The following is a 15,223-nucleotide window of genomic DNA, read 5'->3' on the forward strand; positions in this document are numbered from 1 at the left end:
GCTTCTTCTGTGTTATCACAAACAATAGAATTTCCTGCTTTTTCATGACTGAATAGTATTCCATTGTGTGTGTGCCACATTTTCCTTAGCCATTTATTCCTTGACGGACTTTTAAGTTGATTTTGTATCTTGGCTATTGTGCATAGTGCTGCAGTGAAGCATGGGAGTACAGATATCTTTTCAACATAAATTTGTAAACTTTCTTAAAATATTATGAGTTTTTGTTGTTGTTGTTGTTGTTGGTTTTGTTTTTGTTTTTGTGTTTTTGCAATTTTTTGTTTTTGGCTCATCAGCTATCATTAATGTTAGTATATTTTATGTGTGGCTCAGGACAATTCTTCTTCTTCCAGTGTGGTCCAGGAAAGCCAAAAGATTGCACACCCCTGCTCTAGAGGTTCCTGGATAATATGCTCTTTTAACCCCTCTAGATAAGACTTTTTTATTTCTGGAAATTTTATAACTTTAAACATGTGTTCTACTCCTTTATTTTAATTATCTATTTCAGGGATACTAATTTTATATATTTTAGATCTCCTCTGTCTTTCTCAATTTTTCTGTTGAATTTCTGAAGTCTTTGTTAATTCCTATTTCATTTTTCTCAAGCACCACAGATCCTGTCCCCCATGCTGCCTGCAGTGTTAATATCCATTCACTTCTCCTTGCTTGGTATAATAGCCATCATTTCTTTTCTGGCCTTTTCCCCTGATATCTGCCAGCTTATCGCTGTTGTCTTTTTTTGCCTCTTCCTCTCTTTTGAGCTGTTATTTTAACCAAGTGATTATTCTGTTAAGTTCTTTGATTCCATATCTGTGTGTGGTCATGGGTTCATCTGCCTTTTGGGATATTTTTCTAGTGAATGTCCTTTGCCATTTGTTTCTTCTGTTGCTTCTCTTCTTTAATTTTTTCAGCATAATTGTACAAACCCAAGGTAGGATCCTCATCTTTGAAATAAATCGTGGAGGGGCCTTGGATATATTCCGGCCGACCAGAATATTTCCTCCTTTCTCAATAATGTGTCTGTGTGTGTGTGAGAGAGAGAGAGACAGAGAGTGAAAGAGAGAGAATGAATTGGTTTAATATGTATTTCTCCCCAGTGAGGCTGCCAGCCATTCAGTCTCCTCTCTTCAGCATTCTAAGAAATGATTGACTTTCCATTGCTGTGTATATCCTTCCACTCCACAGGCCTTGTCTGAAGTCTACAGCAGCTGGTCCCCACTAAGGGTCTTCATAATCCCAGGGTGAACACAGCTGCATTGTGCTCTGCTTGCGGCATGTTATTGCTCAGGATCAGGAGTGCCCACTGGTTCCATTGTATTTCTCTTTCTGGTTCTTGTTGCAAGGTCGTTTCAGAGAGGAAGGGGCAGTGTCTCTGCCAACACCCAAGCAATCTGATATTTTGATGTTTATCTTTTTTTTTTTGAGACGGAGTCTCGCTCTGCCGCCCAGGCTGGAGTGCAGTGGCCGGATCTCAGCTCACTGCAAGCTCCGCCTCCCGGGTTCACGCCATTCTCCTGCCTCAGCCTCCCGAGTAGCTGGGACTACAGGCGCCCGCCACCTCGCCCGGCTAGTTTTCTGTATTTTTTAGTAGAGACGGGGTTTCACCATGTCGGCCAGGATGGTCTCGATCTCCTGACCTCGTGATCCACCCGTCTCGGCCTCCCAAAGTTTGATGTTTATCTTACAGAGTGACTTAGAGCATGTGGCATCGAAACAAAACCAATGGTTAAAAATCAACAAATAAGCAGGAAACAACTTCAGAATGACCAAAAAAGTTCCTGGGGCACTCTCAGCTTCCGCCAGCCTCTCTGCTGGCCAACCAGGCCATTTCACTGGCTTTGATCTGTTCAGCACATTGAGTTAAGGGGAGCCTCCCAAGTGTCAGGAGTGGGGTGAGGTAGCAGGGGCTGTCACAGCAGCTGAAATGCTTCCCTGCACTCGATTTGTTTATGGTCAGATCGTAAGGAAGCATGGGAGCCCAGCATCAGGCCCCGGTCATGCATAATCTCATTTATTCGTGACAGCAACCGTAGGGTTTTTCTTTGGGAAAAAAATTATAAAATACAGAAAAGTGTAGCACCATCCAAATTAATAAATGTTGCCATTTTACCCATTTATGCCTTTATTTTTCCTAAAGGAAGAACAGTCCAAATAAAGTAGAAGCTATAACCTTTTATGGATGAGGAAGTAGAGAGTAATCTGCTCAAGGCTGGCTAGCTGGTGAGCAGCAGGCCTGGCTCAGGCCCCTCTGGTGCCCCTTATTTAGGCTGCGTGGCCTTCTCTGCCCTGCAGGAATTGTGCTGGCTCGGCTGTGCAGGTTGGTGACTGCAAATATCAACCCCTCTAATAGAAAACCAGGCAGATTTTTCTCATGCCATCAGCTGATTTTTGATATATGTAAATAAAACCTATGTTTTTGAGAGTAGCAGGAAACATTTTGTTAGAAAACCAAATGAATACAGGGAGATATGACTATCAGGAGCTGAGACTGATATTATAATTTTTCAAGTACTAGTATCTGTGTATTGATTTTTACAGTAATTTGTACTTTCCCATCCAGCTTGTTTGTGACCACTGAGGCCCTTTGTGAACATCTTAGAAGTCACTCAAAATGGATAAAGAATGAATGTGAGTCACCCGTAGCAGTCTTATGTGAGATAATATACGGTTGATCCTCAGTATTCATGGCTTCTGAATTTGTGAATTTGCCTACTTCCAATCATTTATCTGTAATCCCCAAATCAACAACCATGGTGCTTTCAAGGCCATGTGAGGTCATACACACAGTGTATTAGTTCATTTTCACACTGCTGATAAAGACATGCCCAAGACTGGGAAGAAAAAGAGGTTTAATGGGACTTACAGTTCCACATGGCTCAGGAGGCCTCAGAATCATGGCAGGAGGTGAAAGGCACTTCTTACATGGTGGCGGCAAGAGAAAATGAGGAAGAAGCAAAAGCGGAAACCCCTGATAAACCGATGAGATCTTGTGAGACTTAATCACTATCACAAGAATAGCGTGGAAAAGACTGGCTCCCATGATTCAATTACCCCCCTGCCCTGGGTCCCTCCCATAACATGTGGGAATTCTGGGAGGTACAATTCAAGTTGAGATTTGGGTGGGAACACAGCCAAACCATATCACCCACACCTGGCCCCTTCAAATCTCATGTCCTCAAATTTCAAAACCAATCATGCCTTCCCAATAGTCCTCCAAAGCCTTAACTCATTTCAGCATTAACCCAAAAGTCCAAAGTCCAAAGTCTCATCTGAGACAAGGCAAGTCCCTTCCACTTCTGAGCCTGTAAAATCAAAAGCAAGCTAGTTACTTCCTAGATACAGTGGGGGTACAGGTGTTGGGTAAATACACCCATTCCAACTGGGAGAAATTGGCCAAAACAAAGGGATTACAGGGCCAATGCAAGTCTGAAATCCAGCTGTGCAGTCAAATTTTAAGCTCCAAGATGATCTCCTTTGACTCCAGGTCACACATCCAGGTCACACGGATGCAAGAGATGGGTTCCCATGGTCTTGGGCAGCTCCATCCCTGTGGCTTTGCAGGGTACAGCTTCCCTTGTGGCTGCTTTCACAGGCTGGCATTGAGCATCTGCGGCTTTTCCAGGCACATGGTGCAAGGTGTCAGTGGATCTACCATTCTGAGGTCTGTAGGATGGTGACCCTCTACTCACAGCTCCACTAGGCAGTTCCCCAGTAGGGACTCTGTGTGGGGGCTCTGACCCCACATTTCCCTTCTGTGCTGCTCTAGCAGAGGTTGTCCATGAGGGCCCTGCCCCTGCAGCAAACTTTTGCCTAGGCATCCAGGCATTTTCATAACATCTTCTGAAGTCTAGGCAGAGGTTCCCAAACCTCAATTCTTGACTTCTGTGCACTCGCAGGCTCAACACCACGTGGAAGCTGCCAAGGCTTGGGGCTTTCACCCTCTGAAGCCACAGCCTGAGTTTCACATTGGCTCCTTTCAGCCACGGCTAGAGCAGCTGGGACACAGGGCACCAAGTCCCTAGGCTGCACACGCATGAGGACCCTGGGCCCAGCCCATGAAACCACTTTTTCCTTCTGGGCCTTCAGGCCTGTGATGGGAGGGGTTGCTGTGAAGGTCTCTGACATGGCCTGGAGACATCTTCCCCGTGGTCTTGGGGATTAACATTAGGCTCAATGCTACTTATGCAAATTTCTGCAGATGGCTTGAATTTCTTCCCAGAAAATGGGTATTTATTTTCTATTACATAGTCAGGCTGCAAATTTTCCAAACTTTTATGCTCTGCTTTTTTTATAAAACTGAATGCCTTTAACAGTACCCAACTCACCTCTCGAATGCTTTGCTGCTTAGAAATTTCTTCTGCCAGATACCCTAAATTATCTCTCTCAATTTCAAAGTTTCACAGATCTTTAGGGCAGGGGCAAAATGCTGCCTATCTCTTTGCTAAAACATAACAAGAGTCACCTTTTCTCCAGTTCCCAACAAGTTCCTCATCTCCATCTGAGACCACCTCAACCTGGACCTTATTGTTCATATCACTATCAGCATTTTTGTCAAAACCATTCAGCAAGTCTCTAGGAGGTTCCAAACTTTCCCGCATTTTCCTGTCTTCTTCTGAGCCCTCCAAACTGTTCCAGTCTCTGCCTGTTACCCAGTTCCAAAGTCGCTTCCACATTTTGGGGTATCTTTTCAGCAACACCCCATTCTTCTGGTACCAATTTACTGTATTCATTTATTTTCAAACTGCTGATAAAGACATATCTAAGACTGGGAAGAAAAAGAGGTTTGATTGGACTTAAAGTTCCACATCGCTGGAGAGGCCTCAGAATCATGGTGGGAGGTGAAAGTCACTTCTTACATGGCAGCAGCAAGAGAAAATAAGGAAGAAGCAAAAGCAGAAACCCCTGATAAACTCATCAGATCTCATGAGACTTATTCACTACCATGAGAATAGCATGGGAAACATCGGCCCCAATGATTCAATTTCCTCCCCCTGGGTCCCTCCCACAACATGTGGGAATTCCAGGAGATACAATTCAAGTTGAGATTTGGGTAGGGACACAACCAAACCATATCACAGAGTGGCACAAAATTTTAGCCACATGCATTTTTCGGACACTCCAACTCCTCCTTTCACCTCATATTATAAGTAAGTGTCTTTTTCCTAGTCTACTTAGTGCCATATTTTTTGCATTTTTGTTCCTTTTTTCAAATTGTGGTGACTTTGCTGTTTAGAGTAGCCCCCAGTGAAGTGCTATCTGGTGTCCCTAGGTGTAAGAAGACTGTGCTGTGCCTTATAGAGAAAATATGTGGGTTAGAGAAGCCTCTGTCAGGTGTGAGTTATAGTTAGTGCTGTTGGCCATGAGTTCAATGGTAATGCATCAACAATAGATATGAAATAAGGTGCCTTTACACAGAAACACATAAAACAAGTGATGCATTAATCAGTTGATGAAAATATGTTGACCACAGGCTCTCAGGCACATAACCCCTGAGAAGCAATGGGCTACTACTTGCTAATTCAGTTTTGGGGGTGACTTTATGGAACATATAACCTGAAATAATGAGAATAAACTATATTTTACTTCTTTCTTTTACAAAACAAGGAAATAATTTTTAAAAGCAAGTTAAATTTGACTCTTTTTGTAAGAGATATGGTTATGAAATGGTTGACCTGTTTTATAATACAGAGAAAGTCTCTTAGCCTTACACTTTATATTAGTTAATTAAGTCAGCAGATTTTTATTGGGATGATGTGACTGGCACAGTTTTGGTACCAGAAGGGCATCAGCAAAAAAAGTCCAGAAGTAGACAGATCACAGCCTTCAGGATTAAAAGCAGTCTCATCAATGTGATATTTCTGTTTAAACTTAGTAGCAAGTCCAAAATAAGAATCTTCTAATTACCACACATTTTTCTTATGAAAGAATAATTTTTCATAGTCAATATTTCTAAAACATAATCAGTATCTTTCTCATTAGCAGAGACTGATTGTATGGCAGATGTACTTGCACCTGCAGAAGCTGGAGAAGGGTGATGATTTAGTGTAGTGCACACCCACCAGGCAGTCCTCCTGGCTCCCAATATTTAGGCCCACAGTATGAGCCTAGGTCATATTGGGCACAGGCTCACTCAGAGGCTATCAGGCAGAAATCTCTGCCTCACCACACAGCAGCTTCAAACATTGCCTTCAGTGGGAGTCTTACTTGCACTCCACACAGCTCAGGTACAAGGCCCTGAGGTCCACACCTGGAGCTAATTATCTCTTTGAATAACACCGTAGACAGAGCTACCAGAAAATAAAAGAAACTAAAAGGCATGATTAATACAAGCCTCACTAGGTTCTTAAGGTGAAGATCTGAGAAAGAGCTCCTCATGGCCCTGGAAGGGGAGGGGAAGAGTGATAACTGTGAAATACACCTAGGCTTTCTCCATGACAAAGGTTACTCTCCAAGGGAAAACACTTTGCAAGAGCCTTGCCTCAGCTGGGAATTCCCAAGGAAATTCCTCAAGTTCCAGCACCCTCCTCACTTTATCACTTAAAGGACAAAAAACTCATAGTCAACAGGGGTCAGGGCTTCAAGGAAATTGTTACAGAATGGTAAAAGGGTCGAATATCCAAGAAGACATAACAATCCTAAAAGTGTATGCACATAACAACAAAGCATCAAAATATGCAAGACTAACACTGATAAGACTGAAAAGAGAAATAGACAAGTCCTGTCTTATAGTTAGAGATTTTAATCTCTTTCTCACAATAGTTGATAGACCAAATAGATAGGATTAAAATGACCTGAGCAGTACTGTCAACTTGATCTAATTGACATTTATAAAATATTCCATTCAACAACAGAAAAATGCACATTCTTCTCAAGCTCACATGGCATATTCACCAAGATAGAACACATTCTTGGAAAACATGTTAACACATTTGAAAGAATAGATGTCATACCAATTATGTTCTCAGAACACAATAGAATTAAACTAGATATCAACAACAAAAAGATGGGGGTTTTAGGAAATTTCCCAAATACCTGGAAATTAAACAACAGACTTCTGTATAACCTATGTGTCAAAGAAGAAGTCTCCAAAATTAAAAAAATGTTTTGAAGTGAATAAAAATAAAAATATAATTTATCAAAAATTTTGGGATGTAGTAAAAGCAGTGCTTACAGAGATATTTATAGCACTAAGTGCACACATTAGGTAAAAAATATATAAAGCAAATTACTTGCGATTCTACTTTTAAGAAACTACAGAAAGAAGAGCAAATTAAGCCTAAACCAAGCAAAAGAAAATAAATAAATAAAGCAGAAATCATTGAAATTAAAAACAGGAAAACAGTAAAGTCAATAAAACAATGTTGGTTCTTTGAAATTATCAACCAAATTGATAAACCTTTAGCCAAGAAAAAAAGGAAAAACAACGTAGAAGATGCAATTTACCAATATCAGAAATGAACAAAAGGTCACCACTGTTGATCTAATAGATATAAAAATATGATAAAGGAAGATCATGAACAACTCTATACTCACAAATGTGGTATGCTTGAATGACACAAACTACTAAAACTTACAGAAGAAATAGGTAGCCTGAATAGCCCTATGTCTTTAAAATTTAAATTAATATAACCTTTAAAACAGAAATCTTCAGGCCCAGATGGGTCCACTGGTTAATTCTATCAAACAGTTAAGAAAGAAAGAATACCAGTTTTCCATAATCTTTTCCAGAAAATAGAAATGGAGAAAACAGTTTCTAATTCATTTTATGAGTTCAGATTTCACCTAATACCAAAACCAGTTAAGGCATTACAAGAAAACTGCAAAGCAATATTACTTATACATACAAAAACCCTCAGTAAAATGTTAGAAAATCAAACCCAACAATGTATAAAAAGATCTATGTGCCACAACCAAGCGGTGGAATTTATTCCAGGTAAGTGGAATTTATTCCAGGTAATGCAAAACAGGTTCAACATTTGAAAATAAATTAATGTGATCCATCACATCAATGGGCTAAAGAAGAAAAATCATATGACCATGTTAATAGAGGCAGAAAGGGCATTTGACGAAATCAAAACACTCTTTCATGGCAAAAAAAAACAATCTTAAACTAGGAATAGAGGGAAACTTTTGTAACTTGATAAAGAACATTAAGGGAAAAAAAAAAAAAAACCCTACAGGTAACATCATACTTAAGGTGAGAGACTGAACACTTTCCCTCTGATATTGAAAACAAGGTAAGACTGTCCTGTCTTACCACTTTGGTTCAACATCCTACTGGGAGCCCGAGCTAGTGCAAGAAAACAAAATAAAACTTATACAGATCAGAAAAGAAGAAATAAGACATCTTTATTCACAGATAATACACATGTCCATATGGAGAACTTCAAAGAATCCATAAAACAACTCTCATAACCAATAAGTGAGTTTGCAAGATGCTAGATCAATATACAAAAGTCAGTTGCTTTCCTATATGCGAGTAGTAAACTACTGAAATTTGAAATAAGAACAATTACCATTTATAATAGCACCAAAAAGACAAAAAACACAAAAAAATACTTAGGCATAAATCTAACAAAATATGTACAGGATCTGTATGCAGAAAACTACAAAATACTGATGGAAGAAATCAAAGAAGATGTAAATAAATGGAAAAGTAGTCCATGTTCATACATTGGAAGACTCAATGTTGTTAAAATGTTCATTCTGCCAAGCTTGATCTATAGATTCAACCCAATCCCAATCAAAATCCCAACAAGCTGTTTTGTAGATAATGACAAAATGATTCTAAACTTTACTTGGGAAGATAAAAGACCTAGAATACCCAACACAACACCCACTAAAAAAGGGACAAAGTTGGAGGACTCACACTACTCAATTTCAAGTCTTACTAGAAACAGATACAATTCCTGCCCTTATGGGACAAACAGACATTCATCAAAAATGCACATGCTAGAAAGTAAAGGTAAATTAAATCAAAACAGTGGTCAGTGGTACAAAAGGAAAGCATGTTGGTTTTGACGGTGGGGACAGGGACATGTTTATCCTGAGCTCAAAGGGTAGTCTGGACAGTGGGAGGATTTTTAGCAGAGAAAAGGGCCACAGCTTAGAACATGTGGGAAGGGAGCAAGGTGGGGGCACTGATAGCCAGGGCTACTCAAAAGAGATGTGGAGGGAAAGGATGTTATGTGGTTTTGGAGACAAGTGGGCATGTGTGGGAGGCTGAGAGGTGAGATAGGTGGGATTGGCAAGGGGTTGACTTTAAGCGGTGTAGAGAAGGGAGTGATCTAAGAGAATTTGGATTTTTATCTTCATAAATGGATGGAGCTCTTGGGCCAAAGTTCTCAAACTTGAGCTTTTGAAATACAGAGCCTAGAGCTTCACCCCAGAGTTTCTACTTGGCAGGTCAGGGTGGAACCCTAAGAATTTTCATATCTTCCATGTTTCCTGGTGATGCTGACATTGCTCGTCCAGAGACACACATTGAGAACCCAGCTCCAGGGAACAAGAAGGAGCTCCAGGTTAGGCAGGAAAGCCCCAAGCTTACATTTGGATAGGTTGACTATGAGTGCCTTTTTACCGCCACCTGAAGATGGTAGCTAAGAGAAGAGGTGGGCTTCAAATATTGGCTCCACTACATACGGTGTGTTCTTCAGCAAGCCAGTTGACCCTCCTGAGCCTCAATGGCCAGGTCTGTGAATTGAGGATGACAATAGTATCTACCATTAGGGATGTTGTGCAGATCAGTTGATATCTGTTGAGTCAGGTACTCATGGAATAGCTGTTTTGCATTATCCTCATCACCTTCATCATCATGGTCACTCTGGCCAGCACTAAAGCCATACACCCAACCTTTCTGTGGCTGAAGTTTATTTTCTATAAAATGAGAACCTGTTTTTCATGAAGCTGTCATTTTCACCAGTTTGGGGTGCAGGTGCAGATTGCCTACTGTTGCGTTTCTGAACACTCCCTTCGCGAGGCTCCTAACCCCACCCCAGCAAACTCATCAACATGACTCCTTCCAGCTTCCACCGCTCTGGGGAGGATTCCTTTTTATCTTGCATTTCCAGTGATGTTTCACGGCCTTTTGTGGAGTGGACCCTGGCTGAGCTTCTGGCTCTTCTTAAGCGTGGGGGATATCTCAGACTGCAGTGGGAAATTCAAAAGCTGCTTGCTTCACAAAGTAAGGGAATGTTAGTAGATGCTTGAAAAGTATCCTGAGGGAGCTGGTCAGAGGCGCTCTGTAAAGTTGCATCTGTTGCTAGCACCATGAGCAGCTGTCTGCCCAGGAGGCCTGGGAACAGGGACAGAGAGAGCTGGCACCCTTCCTTCCTCTGCCCTACACATTGGCCCTTCCACCATTAAGACCATCTCCGCTTGACTTTTTCAGTCTTCTGGCTGGGAATTAGCATCTTGAGGTCTCCATTAAGATCTTTTCAAGGATGCTTTTCCTATTTGTTTCAATCTTCTGGTTGAATTTGATCCATGTTATGATGTCGGACTTTTTAAAAAAACATAAAACAATCAGGAAAACGTTGCTATACCCATCCTAGCAATTCAAGACCAAGTTCATTTTGGTAAAAACACTTGGGAAAGGGCATTTCCAGGCTGGCTAATCATTAAATGGCGCAGTCCTGTCCACTGACTCCCTCTTCAACTGGTGTGTGTTCTGGAGGGATCTATGTCTCAGAGCATTACTTCATTTTGAATGTGCAATTAAAAGAGGCCCCATGCTGCTGGGGATCTCACACTTCTGCTTTCTGGTTTGTTTTGCATGCTGACACTTTGAGGAAAAGCCCACTTCCCTAATTACAGACATCGTCCAGCAGCAGGAAGCACTCTGGCTTGTTGATGCCTGTCTTGTGCTTTCTCTCTGTTTCAGCTGTTTTCCTTTTAAGATACTCCTCTCAGATTTGTGCGCTTCTTCCCTTCCCACATTTTATACTGCCCAGCACCTGGGATTCCAGACCTGCGTTTGAATCCAGGAGAGGGAGGTAGGTCAAATTTGTGGGAATCAGGCATATTTAGAAACCCTGACCTCAGGCTCTGCGCCTCTGTGGGTGTCTGTGGGAGGGATACTTAGCTTTCATGCCTGTGTCTGTGTTTCCTCTCCTCTGCCGCCAACAGTCTCCCACTGAGCACATGTCCATCTTGAGCTGGAAGGTTTAGCGGTTTGCCATCTTGTCTTGCCTGCAGTTGTGATGCAGCTAAACCATCTTTCTCTCCTTCCCATAACCTATGCCACTTTGCTTTAAGCATTGGGTATATTTATGTCTCAGGTTTATGAAAGACAGTTATAAAATCTCAGGAGACCATCATAAGCCCTGTAATATCTTGCAGTCCTGAGTCACCCACAATTATTTTTTAGCTGGCTAGGAAAAAGAATGCTAGCGATTTTTTTTAAATAGACATTCAGTAAACTCTGGATATTTCTTAATCCATGTTTACTGTGTCCTTTTTGCTTAAGTCAAGTGTTTTGGTTTCTCTGGCAGCTGCAGGGTCCCCATAAAGGTTATGCTAATGAGGTAGTGATAGAAAAGTAAAATAGAGCCTGAAAGCGGGAAACTTCAGCAAGGTACTAAGGCACAGACAGGAGATGTTAGGTCTGCCGGCTGTTGTCATTGCAGTCTGCTGTGGCCTCACCCCCAGGCCTTCACAGCTGATTAGGAAAGGGTCTTGGGATGGGTACCAGGGCAGGATCAAGGAAAGCCTGCGACTGTTCTGCCTTTCTCATCATCCATGTGTGGTTTGCCTAGATAAAAACAAGACAGTAAGATCTATCAGGCATATTCAACATGAGTTCTTTTGTGTAGCATCTTGTTAGTTGTTTGTATTTTTCCACAGAGAAGAGTGAGTGATGAGGTGGCCCTGGGACATAGTAGATGGTGCAGTTCACTGGGAAGACGTCCTTGGCCCCACTCAGGGTCAATATGGGCCCCAGACTGCTGGCTGCAACCCCACCCTGTCCTCTTCTGCTCAAAAGAGCATGCAAGGGACATTGCTAAGTGGCAACTGTGGTTGCAACCCAGCGTTCAGTTAATTATTCACAATGGCTAGCTCTCTTTTTAATTACCAATTGCATGTGCATTGCGTGTGCGTCCCTTCCCCCTCCTCTGAGCACACCTGTGTGATGAGGCGTGTACTTCCTCCTGGTGGAGAAGAACTACAGAGATGTCTCCCAGGTGGAGCCCGCAGCCCGGCCCCGTCACCAGCACAGCACAGTGACTTGACTGTCCTCCCTGGCTCCCTTCCCTACCCGTGGCAAGTGCCAACTTGCTTCCACTCACATTGAACGTGGTCAACTTGCCTCCCTCCCACACTGTAGCACTTGAACAGGGCAATACTAGATTATAGCAGAGGTTCTCAGGCATTCGAGTGCTTAAAAATCACCTGGGAAGCAGGCCAGGTGCGGAGGCTCACGCCTATAATCCCAACACTTTGGGAGGCCAAGTCGGGCGAATCATGAGGTCAGGAGTTTGAGACCAGCGTGGCCAACATGGTGAAACCCTGTCTCTACTAAAAATACAAAAAATTAACCGGGTGTGGTGGTGTGCGCTGTAGTCCCAGCTACTCGGGAGGCTGTGGCAGGAGACTCTCTTGAATCCAGGAGGCAGAGGTCGCAGTGAGTGGAGATCATATCATTGCGCTCCAGCCTGGGCAACAGAGTAAGACTCAGTCTCAGAAAAAAAAAAAAAAAACCACCTAGGAGGCTGTTTAAAATTTACATTTCTTGTCTGTATGCCCTATTTGCTGGGTCTGAGGTGGACCCAGGACCCTGCTTTCCAGAAGGGAGCCTGAGTGTGGGGTGCGCTGAAGACCACACTCAGGGAGAACTGGACATGTGGGCTTTCATGAGCCAGAGTCCTGCCAAGAACTAGAATCTGCAGGTGGCTTTGGCCGGTCCCACTTAGAGGCAAGAAGAGGTGTGGATAGTAGAGAACCTGGAAATCACACAGTCCCCAGGATGAAAGTGGAACTCTCGGACCAGATCCTTAGTCTCTTCCTTTTGTGAGCCATTTCTGCCTACCTGTTGTCAGGGAGGCAGGAGGTTCGTTTTTCTCTCACATGGCGCCTGACATAATGACTTGCACATGGTAGATGCTCAACAAGCGTATTGAGTGAATCAATCATTTAGATGTAAATTAAATGCACCAGATGGGCTGGTTGTTTATTTATAACTATGTAGAGAGTTAACATTTATGTTGACACTCAAGCATAATATCTGTTTTCTGTGTTAATTATGGCAAGGTGGGCATAGAAAAGAGATTTCTGAGTGTTTCTTGTGGAGCTTGAAAAAGTCTATGTGTGGGTTGAGATCAGCCTTTACTTGGTGCACTTTCAAGTCTTTTAAGTTCTGAAGGCACAGCAAGAGAATTTGGTGTTGAAGGTTTGGATAATGTTTCCAAGTATTTCAATATCCCTGTCTTTCTAAACATTAGTAAAAATCATGCCTCATGCTGCCATCCTTAGCTTCACTTTTTGTTTCTGAAATGTGTATCTCTGTATACTAAGAAGTCCCCTGTGCATGCCCACACGTACAGCAAAGTCAACTGCTCAGCGGAATGTGCACGATGTAAGGCTGTGCCTTGGAGACCAGGCACCCTGTGCAGTGTGATGCACTGGCAGGCCTCAGGATGGCGTCCTGGAGGACAAGTGATACCTGTTAATGAAGCCAGTGGAGTGGATGCAAGGCCAACTCAGGCCCTGCAGCTGGGTTCTGTTCCTCAGTGTTGAGGCCACAGGTCTGTGTCCACATGTTTTCTTTTGCACAGTGGGATCCTGCCGCACAAGGCAGTGCCCCCAGCCCTTTGCAGACGAGTCAAACGTGCTTGTCTGCAGAGCCTGGTACTGGGTGGGGTGGTCCCACCACATCACTCTTCCTTGGTCATTTCTCTGTAACTAATCAGCCAGTCCCTGACCAAACCAGCAAGATCAATTCTCCCTCTGGCTGGGCTCATTCTTCTGTTTTTTCTTTTCTTTTTTTTTTTGAGATGGAGTCTCGCTCTGTCGCCTAGGCTGGAATGCAATGTTGCAATCTCTGCTCACTGCAAACTCCACCTCCTGGGTTCATGCCATTCTCTTGCCTCAGCCTCCCGAGTAGCTGGGACTACAGGTACCCACCACCACGCCCAGCTAATTTTTTTGTATTTTCAGTAGAGACAGGGTTTCACAGTGTTAGCCAGGATGGTCTTGATCTCCTGACCTTGTGATCCGCCCGCCTTGGCCTCCCAAAGTGCTGGGATTACAGGCATGAGCCACCGCGCCCGGCCTCCTCTTTCTTATGAAAATTAATCTAACCCACAGATGAAGTATCCTTTCACCCAAGTCTTGACAATTTTCTCAGCTTCAAGCTTCAGAGGAAATTCCCAGGCGCATCTTAACAGGGCTGCTTTGCATTGAGGGGCTGTGTGGTTTGAGCGTGACAAGCCTGGATAGCTTTCTGCACTATGCTGATTTTGTTCCCTTCAATGGTATGGATTTGGCAGCAATTGTTTCCAGGTGATCTTTGCCCAAAGAACCACTTATTTCCCCCACTGTCACCTCAGTCTGTATGATAGCAGGGCTCTCATGGCCCAGGGATGTGAAAGTGAGACACCTTCAATTGCTAAGCGCTGCTGGAAATGTGCACTACAGGAAGTTGAGGGGGCTGGAGGGGAGGGAGCAGCACCTGCAGGAGCCATGCTTCAGTGGGTCTCAAGAAAAGCAGAAGGCTGGAATCTCAGGGCTGAGGCCCCTTGATAACTAGGACAGATGGGGTAAAAAAAAAGGGGGGGGGGAGTGTTTATAGAGACATAGGCTACCTCTTCTGGTTTGATGCCAAGCTAGAAAATGCTGAAATGAACACACATTTATGAGATAGGAGTAATGTATTTAAGAACACAGTCTTACATAGAGATAACTGTTTTCCCAAAACATCCAAGGTAAATTTATATATCTTTATGGATGAGGTTGGGTCTTTTCAGGGAAGTTTGGGGAGATGGAAGGGAAATTACTTATGCTCAGGCCTCATGATTCATGGATTCCATATCTCTACATTCACCTACTCATTTAAATCTATTTGCAACCCCAGAATCAATATTCACAGCACCTTTGCAGTCATTTGTGACATGCACAAAGCAGTGAAAAATTTGAGGTCACCCAATACATATGCTTAGGTTGCACAAAGTGACACTCTGCTTTCTTGTTTTAGCTCTTATAAACACATTTTCTTTTTTCTTGGCCCATT

At 42.9% G+C, this 15,223-nt stretch overlaps 1 protein-coding gene across 3 annotated transcripts in view; it reads left to right on the forward strand.

Moving 5' to 3' along the window:
* The window catches only part of SYK (spleen associated tyrosine kinase), a 94,529-nt gene that overhangs the window by 15,662 nt on the left and 63,644 nt on the right, over window positions 1–15,223 (forward strand). Inside the window, exon 1 of one of the 3 annotated variants that reach the window (XM_025360152.1) lies at window positions 10,832–10,991. The exons of the other annotated variants lie outside the window; for them this stretch is intronic. The gene's annotated coding sequence lies outside the window, so the exon portion shown is untranslated. Of the gene's footprint in view, window positions 1–10,831; window positions 10,992–15,223 lie in introns of those variants that run through there. 3 annotated transcript variants of the gene reach the window in all.

Source organism: Theropithecus gelada, chromosome 15 (assembly GCF_003255815.1).
Source record: "Theropithecus gelada isolate Dixy chromosome 15, Tgel_1.0, whole genome shotgun sequence".
Classification (NCBI taxonomy): domain Eukaryota; kingdom Metazoa; phylum Chordata; class Mammalia; order Primates; family Cercopithecidae; genus Theropithecus; species Theropithecus gelada.